Here is a 12,861-nt window from a genome sequence, read left to right on the forward strand (position 1 = left end):
ACTTTCTTTGCTTCACCTCTCAGATTTTTCTCTGTGTCACTTGGAAAGCTATCAGTAGGTTTGGGAATCTTCTCAGATAGGTATCCCACTTGAAATTCCAGCCTCTTGATGGTGTCTCCCTGATTCTTGATATTGGCTCGCACCTCCTCTTTGAACACCTTGTTATCTTGAATCTCCTTGCATATACCTTCAAGTAGAGTCTCAATCCTTGATAGTCTTTCTTCCGATGATGGAGAGTTGAGATTGGAAGGATGAGAAGGGCCATTTTGACTTTGGTATGAATGTTGAGAAGTGTTGTTGGGTGGGTGTTGGTATGACCTCTGTGTGGAGTGTTGGTGAGTTGCATTGTTGTTGGCATTATGGCGTCTCTGATCTTGGCCTTGGTCTTGTTGATTTCCCCACCCAAAGTTTGGGTGGTTCCTCCAACCAGGATTATATGTTTTGGAGTATGGGTCATGGTGCTGCCTAGGTGAATTTCCAATGTAGTTGGCTTGTTCCTGATCACCCTCTGCTTCTTCATTCACTCCTTCTTGGGTTGCTGCTGAAGTGGTGATTGCTGCTACTTGATTCCTCTCCATCTTCTTGGTGAAGTCAGCTAATTGCTTGGTAATCATCTTGTTTTGAGCTAGCAGTGTATCCACATTGTTCAGCTCCATCACTCCTCTAGTGTTGCCTCTTTCAGAAGTATAGAAGTAGTCATTCTCTGCTACAGTCTCAATGACATCTATGGCTTCTTCAATGGTCTTCTTCTTGTTCAGAGATCCCCCGGATGAGTGGTCTACTGCCTTCTTTGATTCATACGAAAGGCCTTCATAGAAAATGTGCAACTGCACCCATTCATTGAACATATCTAGCGGGCATCTTCTTGTCAAGTCTTTAAACCTCTCCCATGCTTCATATAGAGTCTCACCATCCTACTGCCTGAATATTTGTACCTCAGCTTTCAACCTGTTGATCCGTTGAGGAGGATAGAATCTTGCCAAGAACTTGTTCACCACATCTTCCCAAGTTGCTAAACTCTCCTTTGGAAAGGATTCCAACCATTTAGATGCTTTGTCCTTGAGCGAGAAGGGAAACAGAAGTAGTTTATAGGTGTCAGGATGAACACCATTCGACTTCACAGTATCGCATATCCTCAGGAAGGTGGTTAGATGTTGATTGGGATCTTCTTAGACACTTCCTTCGAATGAACAATTGTTCTGAACAAGGGTGATGAGCTGTGGCTTTAGTTCAAAGTTGTTGGCATGTATGGTTGGCCTTTGGATGCTACTCCCACAGTTTCCTAGGTTTGGGTTGATGTAAGAATCCAGAACTCTTCTCTCTTGCCCAGCCTGATGCGCTGGACCTTCTCTGCCATGGTTGTGAGCCTCTTCTTCATGATGGTTTTCCATATTCTCATCCATGTCTGGTTCAAAGTACTCTTCCTCTTCCTCAGCACCAACTACTCTCTTTCCTCTTGCTTCCCTCCTTAATCTAAGGAAGGTCCTCTCAGGTTCAGAATCAAAGGAAGTTGAAGCCCCGCTTCTTCTACCTGTCATACAACCAACAAGGAACAAGCAAGAAGGATAGGTGCAGACAGTAATTTCTACAGAAATGCTGTTAGCGTGAGTGATGCAATATATCAACAGTTAGAGGGTTAGTGACTGAATTGTAAACAACTAAGAAAATGGGTAGGGGAAAGGGAAGAAAATGGCTAAATAGAAAGTAAATTACTCAAATGAACTTAAATTAAACAAAATAAAAACAAATGCTCAATCTAGTTATCCACCAATTTAATCATTGTTGATACAAAATTAATCCCCGGCAACGGCGCAATAAACTTGATGCACGGAAACTTGTCCTTTAAAAAATCTCCCTTGGCAAGTATACCGAATTGTCGTCAAGTAAAAACTCACAATAGAGTGAGGTCGAATCCCACAGGGATTGATTGGTCAAGCAACTTTAATTGGAAGAATGTTCTAGTTGAGCTAAGCAGAAATTGGGTTGAGAATTACAGGAAATTAAATGGCGGGAAAGTAAATTGCAGAAAATAAATGACGGAAAGTAAATTGCAGAAACTTAAATGGGGAAAGGGAGTTTAGCATGAAAGTAAATATCAGAAAGTAAAGAGAATGGGTAAGATCAGACATGGGGAATTCATTGGGCTTAGGAGATGTTGCATTCTCCGGATCAAGTTCATTTTCATCTCTTCCTCAATCAATGCATTCATTGATCTCCTTGGCAATCTTAAGTGATTGAATTCCAATTCCTTGGTAATTAAATCTCTCAAATCAGATCAATAGCCAATTCCTTGGTCTAATTGCTCATAAGAAGAGATGAAGTGTGGTCACTGATTATACCACATGTATTTCCAAATCAAAGTATTAGGAGAATTATATGTCACTATATCCGCCCAAACCCCAATTTGGTCCAACATGAGAAAGCATTTCTAGCATGATCTCTTCATCCCTTTTCCAAGGTTCAGAAGAGATCCAAGTATGAATAGCTTCTTTTCCAAGATAACTACTCAATTGGATGAAGATTGAAAGCTTTCTAGTAAAATCAAGAGAAAAGAAAGAAGAAGAATAATGAAAACTATTATTGATCCATCAAATTACAACAGAGCTCCCTAACCCAATGAAAGGGGTTTAGTTGTTCATAGCTCTGGGAATGAAAAGCATAGATGGAGAGTACATTCTAAGAATTAAACTAAAAGTTGCAGAGAAAGTAAAATACAGAGAGTAATTCTAATAATGCCAAAGCTTCTCTTTTCTAGTTCAAAGTTCTCCCTATTTATACTATTCTTCTAATCTTATAGTTGGCTCTTCAAGTCTTGGATATGGGCCTTTGGGTCTTGAGTTGAAGCAGTTATCTTCTTCAGTGGGCTTAGCTTTACTTGCAGAGAGAAAGTGTGAAGTAGGCAGGGATTCTAGCTTAGGACGTTAGTGGCGTTAACGTTAAGTGAAAGTGTGGGTTTGATAACGTTAGTGACAATCACATTTTTCACTAACGTTCCTAACCCAAGGATGCTCCACGTTAACTTCAACGTTAGTGGCATCAACGTGACCACTAACGTTGCCTCTTAGTCCTTCGCACATGTTATTGGGACTTACTTTTTCCAATAACGTTGAGAATCCTCCTTTCTCCCTACGTTAGAGTTCACGTTAGTGTGGCTAACGTGACCTTTAACGTAGGCTTGCCACATCTTCGAGAACGTTAGTGACACTTACCTTTGTCACTAACGTTCCAAAATGCCCCTACTTCCCACGTTAGAGTTCATGTTAACTAGGTTAACGTGGCTTCTAACGTGGTATTGCTAGCCATCTCCAACGTTAGTGACAAAGGTGAGTGTCACTAACGTTGGCTCATCATCCCTTTTACTCACGTTAGCTTCCACGTTAATGTAGTTAACGTGGCTCATAGTGGCTCATCCTAACGTTAGTGACAAAGGTGAGTGTCACTAACGTTGGTGATTATTTGCTCCCTCCACGTTAGAGTCCATGTTAACTGAGTTAACGTGGCAACTAACGTGGATCAAAGTGGCTTAGCTCAATGTTAGTGACAAAGGTGAGTGTCACTAACGTTGTTCATTCTTTTGTTTCTCCACGTTAAAGTCCACGTTAACTGAGTTAACGTGGCTCTTAATGTGGCCAATATGAGCTTGGTCCAACGTTAGTGACAAAGGTGAGTGTCACTAACGTTGGCTTCATTTTCTTCTTCCACGTTAACTACCACGTTAATGTAGTTAATGTGGCAATTAACGTGGGCTATGATGGCTTCGAGGACGTTATTGGCGATTACTTTTCTCATTAACGTTGCAAGCTAGCTCCCCTTCCACGTTAGAGGTCACGTTAGTTAGACTAACGTGGCTGCTAACGTGGTTCTTCCTTGCTTCCTTTGTCCTGAAATCAAGCAATAAAGTGTATCAACATTCTAGTCCAAGTTATGAGACATGCATCATCCAATTTGTCATTCAATTCATGCATATTTCTCATGAATTCATATAAAAATCACAATGTTAGCTTGAATCAAGATGTAAGTGAAATTCTACCTAAAACTTGCTTATTTCCTAAGAATGTGCATGAAACTATCCTAAAACCATAAAGAAAAGGTCAGTGAAACTGACCAAAATTCCCTGGCATCACAACACCAAACTTAAAGCTTGCTTGTCCCTAAGCAAGTACTGGAACAAGAGAATGATGAATGAAATGACAAGATGAATGAATCATTATTGTGGAAGTCATGTTCTTGGTTTTATGGGGTTTCATGCATAGCAACTTAGGTTCATTCCTTTACTGGCTTTCAGACCTTTATCATGCCTTGGAATACTCACTTGATTGCACCCTTTGAGACTGTTATTTATTGATCCCTTTGTCTTTCCAAGGTCTATTGCATCCTTAGGCTAAGTGCTCTGTGAGGGGGCGACTGTTTAAAATAAGCTTTCAGCCAACACTCCCGAACCAGTTGGTTCAAGGTGCTAGGTGTTGAAGCACCCCTAAAAACTTACTCCCTCAAGTCTCTCTCCCCCATACATGTACACCACAGGCACATGGTTTGTTATTTTCTTCCCTTGAGGTCTTGGTGTCCAGCACCTCTTTGGGTTACTAAATATTCTGTAGCAAGATTGCTCTTGATAGTGGATTTTCAGTTGATAATCCCGGGTTAGTTAACCCAAGTTACCAAGTGATGAAGCACTCCTAAGAACTTATTCATCCAAGCAGATCCTTGGTACAAGAGCACCACAGACACATCCCTCAAGATTCAAGCCCTTGGTGTCTAGCCTTATTCTTTATTAACTTTTCTTTCTTTTTCAACTCTTATTGTTCTTTTCTTTTTTCTTATTAGGATCTTATTATTTAGCTAGTCTCATGGGGTGTGTTTTAAGAATATGATTTAGGACAGATAGTTGCCTTCCCACCTTGTTGGTGAACCAACTTAGCTAAGTGATTACTATACCACAAATCTAAGAACTTACTCCACAAATTGAACTCCACTCTGGTCTTTCATAACATCTCTTTTTTTCTTTTTATTTAGCTTAAAAGGACAAGCATACAATAAGCAAGATGAAAATGAAAACAGGCAACTTGACTAGCAAGCATAGACCTAAGCAAAAAGAAACATCAAATTCTAGTGCATTAAGCTTAAACAGTGACTATTAATCAAGGGCACATTCAGACTTCCAAATTGATTATTTCCAAGCATATGGAGTCAAGTAACAATACAACCTTTTGGTGATGCCTTCCAGCTATCCATTTGTTGTCATCCTCCATTGCTTCTGCATCTTTCCTCGCTTCCTTGGATGATGGTGCACTATTTTTCCAAAAGATTGATTGAATCCCTGCAAAGTTATTCGAAGTTGCTTGTCCTCAAAGCACTTGAGAGATAGTTAGTATGCATGTATGCTTGTGCATTTCGGAACTTAACTTGGTGTGTGAACACCAAACTTAGTTCCTTGCCTAATACAGCAGGTTGAATGCATGCAGAAAATCTCATGTATGGTTATTATCAAGACGACTAGAAACTAACTACTGTTAAGTGGTTCCCCTGATTGGTTGGATCTAGTAATTTGCCCTTGAAGGAGTGTAGTGTGATTCTAACTGAAATCTTTGGTGGAACACCAAACTTAGAATTACACACTCACTCTTGTATTGTTTTGGTGTGTAACACCAAACTTAGCTCCTCACAATACGGGAGAAACTACTTGTGATTTTTATTAAAATGCAAATGAAAAGAGAACTACCTTAGGTTGGGTTGCCTCCCAACGAAGCGCTCTTTTAGCATCGCTAGCTCGACGATTCCTCCATCACTTGAGGTGATACTTCACTTTGAGGTTTTTCCCCATGTTGCCCATGTAGTGTTTGAGCCTCTGTCTGTTAACAGTGAACTTCCTCTTTGAACTTTCTTCCATGATTTCTATGTGCCCATACGGTGAGACCTTTGTGACAAGAAAGGGTCCTGACCACCTTGATTTGAGTTTCCCAGAGAAGAGTCTTAATTTGGAATTGTAGAGGGGCACTTGCTATCCTTCTTCGAAGCTTCTGGGTGTTAAATGGAGGTCATGCCTTCTCTTTACCTTTTCTTTATAAATCTTGGCATTTTCATAGGCTTGAGATCTGAACTCTTTCATTTCTTGCAGCTGCAAGACCCTTTTTTCACCAGCAGCAGTGCTATCAAAATTTAGCAGCTTGAGAGCCCAGAGAGCTTTGTGTTCCAGCTCCAATGGTAGATGACAAGCCTTTCCATACACCAGTTGGTATGGGGACATCCCGATTGGTGTTTTGAATGCCGTTCTGTATGCCCAAAGAGCATCATCCAGCTTCTTCGACCAATCCTTCCTTGATGCTCCCACAGTCTTTTCTAGAATCCTTTTTAGCTCTCTGTTAGATATCTCAGTTTGCCCACTTGTTTGGGGGTGGTAAGGCGTGAAAATCTTGTGTTTCACCCCGTATCGTAGGAGGAGAGCTTCTAGTGGTCTGTTACAAAAATGGCTCCCTCCATCACTGATGAGTGCTCGTGGGACTCCGAACCGGCTAAAGATATTCTTTCTGAGGAAGTTCATAACCACCTTGTTATCATTCGTTGGGGCTGCAATAGCCTCTACCCACTTGGAAACGTAATCCACTGCTACCAAGATGTACTTGTTTGAATATGAGGTTGGGAAAGGTCCCATAAAATCGATTCCCCACACATCAAACAGTTCTAGTTCTAAGATGAAATTTTGTGGCATCTCATTTCTTTTGGGTAAGTTTCCAGCTCTTTGACATTCATTGCAATTCTTTACCAGTTCTTTGGCATCATTGAAAAAGGGTGGGCCAAAAGAATCCGCTTTGTAATACCTTGGCTGCAGTTCTGTCCCCTCCAAAATGGCCTCCATAGCATGAGCTGTGGCAATTCCACAAGACCTCTCGTCCCTCTTCTTCCGAGATACATCTTCTCAGAATTCCATCTGAACACTTCTTGAAGAGATATGGTTCATCCCAGACAAAATACTTTGCGTCATTGATGAGCTTTCTTTTCTGGTGTTTGTTGATGTCTGGATGTAAAGCCCCAGTTGCCTTAAAATTGGTAATATCTACAAACCAGGGTGCTCTGTGAATCGTCATCAACTGCTCATCTGGGAAGAACTCATTTACATTTGTATCATGTGTTCCTCCTTTATCATGAGGGATTCTGGATAGGTGATCTGCTACCTTGTTCTCCACTCCTTTCTTGTCTTTGATTTCAATATTGAATTCCTGCAACAATAAGATCCATCTTATTAGTCTTGGTTTTAATTCTTGCTTGGCAAACAAATATTTAAGTGCTGTGTGATCTGTGAAGACAATCACTTTGGAACCAATGAGATATGATCTAAACTTGTCAAATGCAAAAACTATTGCCAGCAACTCCTTTTCAGTAGTGGTATAGTTTCTTTGGGTATCATTGAGGACTTTGCTGGCATAGTATATCACATGGACCAAGTTATCTTTCCTCTGTCCTAACACTGCCCCGATTGCAAAATCAGATGCATCGCACATCAATTCAAATGGTAGGTTCCAGTCAGGTGGGGAAATGATAGGGGCAGAGGACAACCTCTTTTTCAAGTTTTCAAATGCTAGCATGCACTTTTCATCAAAGATAAATGGTGTATCAGATACAAGGAGATTGCTTAAGGACTTGGCTATCTTTGAAAAATCTTTAATAAACCTTCTGTAAAAGCCAGCATGCCCTAGAAAACTCCTAATTGCCTTGACATCACTTGGTGGAGGTAATTTTTCAATGAGTTCCACCTTGGCTCTGTCCACTTCAATGCCTTGGTTAGAAACCTTATGACCAAGAACTGTTCCTCCTGTCACCATAAAGTGACATTTCTCCCAGTTCAAGACCAAATTAGTTTTTTGACATCTTTTTAATACCAGGGCCAGGTGATTTAGGAAACTAGGGAAGGAATATCCGAATACCAAGAAATCATCCATAAAAACTTCAATGAATTTCTCTATCATATCTGAGAAGATAGAAAGCATGCAGCGTTGGAAAGTCGCAGGTGCATTACATAGCCCAAATGGCATGCGCCTGTAGGCGAACACTCCATATGGGCATGTGAATGAGGTTTTCTCTTGGTCTCTTGGATCAACCACTATTTGATTGTATCCTGAATAACCATCGAGAAAACAGTAATATGCGTGTCCTGCAAGTCTTTCCAGCATCTGATCCATGAATGGAAGGGGGAAATGATCTTTTCTTGTAGCTTCATTCAGTTTTCTGTAGTCTATGCACATCCGCCATCCTGTGATGGTCCTGGTGGGGATCAGTTCGTTCTTCTCATTGGGGACTACAGTGATTCCTCCCTTTTTTGGCACAACATGCACAGGGCTGACCCAGGGGCTGTCTGAGATCGGGTAGATTACCCCTCCCTGCCATAGCTTCATAACTTCTTTCTGTACCACTTCCTTCATGACTGGATTCAGCCTCCTTTGGGGTTGAATGGATGGTTTGGCATCATCTTCCAACAATATCTTATGCATGCATATGGCCGAACTGATTCCCTTCAAGTCAGCAAGGGTCCATCCTCTGGCATCCTTGTGCTTTTGTAATACTTGAAGTAACTCTTCCTCTTGTTCTTGGCTGAGGGTTGAATTTATGATCACTGGATGACTTTCATTTTCCCCTAGATATGTATACTTGAGAGTGGGTGGCAATATCTTTAGTTCAAGTTTGGGTGCTTCTTTCTTTTCATTCTTCTCCTCTATTGTGCCCTGAACCTGAACCTCAGCTGTTGCAGCTTCTTCGCTTGATGCTGATTCTTCCTCTTCTGTTAACTCCTCAAGTTCTTCTTCTTCAAAAGTCTCTTGTACCACATCTTCCAATGAGTCCAACCTCATACATTCTCCCAATGGTTCCTGTGGGTAGTTCATGGCCTTAAACACATTGATCATCATTGTTTTATTGTGTAGTCTAAGGGTAAGTTCACCCTTTTGGACATTGATGACAGCTCCGGCAGTAGCTAAGAACGGTCTGCCCAAGATGATAGAAGCCTTAGCTCCTTCCTTCATGTCCAACACTACAAAGTCTGCTGGAAAGATAAAGTCTCCTACCTTCACTAGCAAGTCTTCCACTATGCCGTGAGGAAACTTGAATGATCGGTCTGCCAGTCGTAAGGCCATTTTTGTTGGTTTGTCCTCCTCAATCCTCATTTTCCTCATCATAGCTACAGACATCAAATTTATGCTGGCTCCTAAATCACACAGAGCCTTCTCTACAGTGATCTCTCCTATAATATAAGAGATTTGGAAGCTCCCAGGATCCTTCAATTTTTGGGGTAGCTTGTGCTGAATGATGACACTACATTCCTCAGTTAGTATCACCGTTTCGTTGTTCTTCCAACTTCTCTTTTTGGTCATCAATTCCTTCAAGAACTTGACATAGAGCGGCATTTGCTCTATTGCTTCAGCAAAGGGTATGTTAATCTGTAGTTTCTTGAAGATTTCTAGAAACCTTGAGAATTGGCTGTCATCCCCCTTTTTCCTCAATTGCTGAGGATATGGGACTCTTGAAACATATGGCTTCAGCTCTTCTCCCCTTTTACGCGAATTGAAGATGGGAACTTGAACTTCCTCTTGTTCCTCCTTCCTTTCAGTTGGGTCCTCCTCTTGTGGTTTCTTGGAGGTCTCCTTCAACTCCTTACCACTTCTGAGGGTGATAGCTTGACACTCCTCCCTTGGGTTTGGCTCAATGTTGCTACCAAGTTTATGAACAGGAGTTTGCTAGAGTAGGTAACCTACTTGTGTCTCAAGTTTCTTGATGGCAGCCTCTTGATTCTGCATGTTGGATCGCACCTCTTCTCGGAACATCTTACTGTCTTGAATCTCTTTACATATGCTCTCGAGTAGGGTCTCAATCTTTGAGAGTCTATCCTCGGATGGTGATGGTGAGTTGAGATTGGAAGGATGAGAATGGCTAGTTTGACTTTGGTATGGATGTTGAAAAGTGTTGTTGGGGTTATGGCGTCTCTGATCTTGGCCTTGGTCTTGTTGATTTCTCCACCCAAAGTTTGGGTGGTTCCTCCAACCAGGATTATATGTTTTGGAGTATGGGTCATGGTGCTGCCTAGGTGAATTCCCAATGTAGTTGGCTTGTTCTTGATCACCCTCTGCTTTTTCATTCACTCCTTCTTGGGTTGCTGCTGAAGTGGTGATTACTGCTACTTAATTCCTCTCCATCTTCTTGGTGAGGTCAGCTAATTGCTTGGTAATCATCTTGTTTTGAGCTAGCAGTGCATCCACATTGTTCAGCTTCATCAGCCTCTTTCAGAAGCATAGAAGTAGTCATTCTCTGCTATAGTCTCAATGACATCTATGGCTTCTTCAATGGTCTTCTTCTTGTTCAGAGATCCCCCGGATGAGTGGTCTACTGCCTTCTTTGATTCATACGAAAGGCCTTCATAGAAAATGTGTAACTGCACCCATTCATTGAACATATCTGGCAGGCATCTTCTTGTCAAGTCTTTAAACCTCTCCCATGCTTCATATAGAGTCTCACCATCCTGCTGCCTGAATGTTTGTACCTCAGCTCTCAACCTGTTGATCCGTTGAGGAGGATAGAATCTTGCCAAGAACTTGTTCACCACATCTTCCCAGGTTGCTAAACTCTCCTTTGGAAAGGATTCCAACCATTTAGATGCTTTGTCCTTGAGCGAGAAGAGAAACAGAAGTAGTCTATAGGTGTCAGGATGAACACCATTAGACTTCACAGTATCGCATATCCTCAGGAAGGTGGTTAGATGTTGATTGGGGTCTTCTTGGACACTTCCTCCGAATGAACAATTGTTCTGAACAAGGGTGATGAGCTGTGGCTTTAGTTCAAAGTTGTTGGCATGTATGGTTGGCCTTTGGATGCTACTCCCATAGTTTCCTGGGTTTGGGTTGATGTAAGAACCCAGAACTCTTCTCTCTTGCCCAGCCTGATGCGCTGGACCTTCTCTACCATGGTTGTGAGCCTCTTCTTCATGATGGTTTTCGATATTCTCATCCATGTCTAGTTCAAAGTACTCTTCCTCTTCCTCAGCACCAACTACTCTCTTACCTCATGCTTCCCTCCTTAATCTAAGGAAGGTCCTCTCAGGTTCAGAATCAAAGGAAGTTGAAGCCCCGCTTCTTCTACCTGTCATACAACCAACAAGGCACAAGCAAGAAGGATAGGTGCAGACAGTAATTTCTACAGAAATGTTGTTAGCGTGAGTGATGCAATATATCAAACAGTTAGTGGGTTAGTGACTGAATTGTAAACAACTAAGAAAATGGGTAGGGGAAAGGGAAGAAAATAGCTAAACAAAAAGTAAATTACTCAAATGAACTTAAATCAAACAAAATAAAAACAAATGCGCAATCTAGTTATCCACCAATTTAATCATTTCTAGCATGATCTCTTCATCCCTTTTCCAAGGTTCAGAAGAGATCCAAGTATGAATAGCTTCTTTTCCAAGATAACTACTCAATTGGATGAAGATTGAAAGCTTTCTAGTAAAATCAAGAGAAAAGAAAGAAGAAGAATAATGAAAACTATTATTGATCCATCAAATTACAACAGAGCTCCCTAACCCAATGAAAGGGGTTTAGTTGTTCATAGCTCTGGGAATCAAAAGCATAGATGGAGAGTACATTCTGAGAATTAAACTAAAAGTTGCAGAGAAAGTAAAATACAGAGAGTAATTCTAATAATGCCAAAGCTTCTCTTTTCTAGTTCAAAGTTCTCCCTATTTTTACTATTCTTCTGATCTTCTAGTCGGCTCTTCAAGTCTTGGATATGGGCCTTTGGATCTTGAGTTGAAGCAGTTATCTTCTTCAGTGGGCTTAGCTTTACTTGCAGAGAGAAAGTGTGAAGTAGGCAGGGATTCTAGCTTAGGACGTTAGTGGCGTTAACGTTAAGTGAAAGTGTGGGTTCGAGAACGTTAGTGACAATCACCTTTTTCACTAACGTTCCTAACCCAAGGATGTTCCACGTTAACTTCAACGTTAGTGGCATCAACGTGACTGATAAACCACTATTTTATGGTTTATATTGTGTTTAATTGTGTGGTTTTATCATGGTCCTTACCCACTTATTCATTAAATTAGCATGAAATTATAATTCCTTCCTGAATTTATTACATGTTTGAAAACTGCTTCCTAGGACTTTAATTGTGTATTTTTAATTCTCCTTTATTCCATTCGATGCCATGATCTGTGTGTTGAGTGTTTCAGACTTTATAGGGCATGAATGAGTTGGAGATTGGAAAGGAAGCTAGCAAAAAATGGAAGGAACACAAGAATTTGAGGAGATAACCAGCGAGAAGTGATGCGGTCGCATGGCCCGTGCGACCGCGCGAAGGAGAGCAAATCGCAGTGACGCGGCCGCATGGCTCACGCGGCCACGCGGATTAGAAAAGCTCAAGCGACGCGGTAGCGTGGACGACGCGAACGCGTGGCAAGGAAAAGCGCGAATGATGCGTCCGCATGGATGACGCGATCGCGTGACATGTGCGATCTGCATAATCTCCAGAATTCGCTGGGGGCTATTTTGGACCTTATTTCGACCCAGTTTTTGGCCCGGAACAGTAGACTAGAGCCAGAGAATATGCAGAAACAAAACACAACATTCATTCTACACAGTTTTCAGTTTTAGATCTAGTTTTACTCCTTTAGGTTTTTCTCTCTAGGTTTTAGAATTTTAATTTTTAATTGGTCTTAGCATTGGAACATTGAGAAGAGTTATTTCCTCATCAAGACTTCGTCATTCTAGTTCGTTCTCTTAACTTGGTTTTATTCTTCCATGTTCTTTGCTTTGTTCAATTTTGTCATTTGAATACTTTCATGATTATTTAATACAAGGATTATTTCTTCCATTTTAATTTATTTTCCATTCCAA

The 12,861-nt window shown here is 41.1% G+C and overlaps 2 non-coding genes across 2 annotated transcripts; both read left to right on the forward strand.

Annotated features, from left to right (window-relative positions):
• Positions 1-843: 843 nt before the first annotated feature.
• LOC148578157 (small nucleolar RNA R71) lies at positions 844-950 on the forward strand. Its single transcript, XR_015904716.1, has one exon. It is a non-coding gene; the product is annotated as a small nucleolar RNA R71 (small nucleolar RNA).
• Positions 951-10,430: 9,480 nt separating this feature from the next.
• LOC148578158 (small nucleolar RNA R71) lies at positions 10,431-10,537 on the forward strand. Its single transcript, XR_015903968.1, has one exon. It is a non-coding gene; the product is annotated as a small nucleolar RNA R71 (small nucleolar RNA).
• Positions 10,538-12,861: the final 2,324 nt, after the last annotated feature.

The sequence above is a fragment of the Arachis ipaensis genome, chromosome B1 (genome assembly GCF_059453495.1).
Source record: "Arachis ipaensis isolate K30076 ecotype BB chromosome B1, ASM5945349v1, whole genome shotgun sequence".
NCBI lineage: Eukaryota > Viridiplantae > Streptophyta > Magnoliopsida > Fabales > Fabaceae > Arachis > Arachis ipaensis.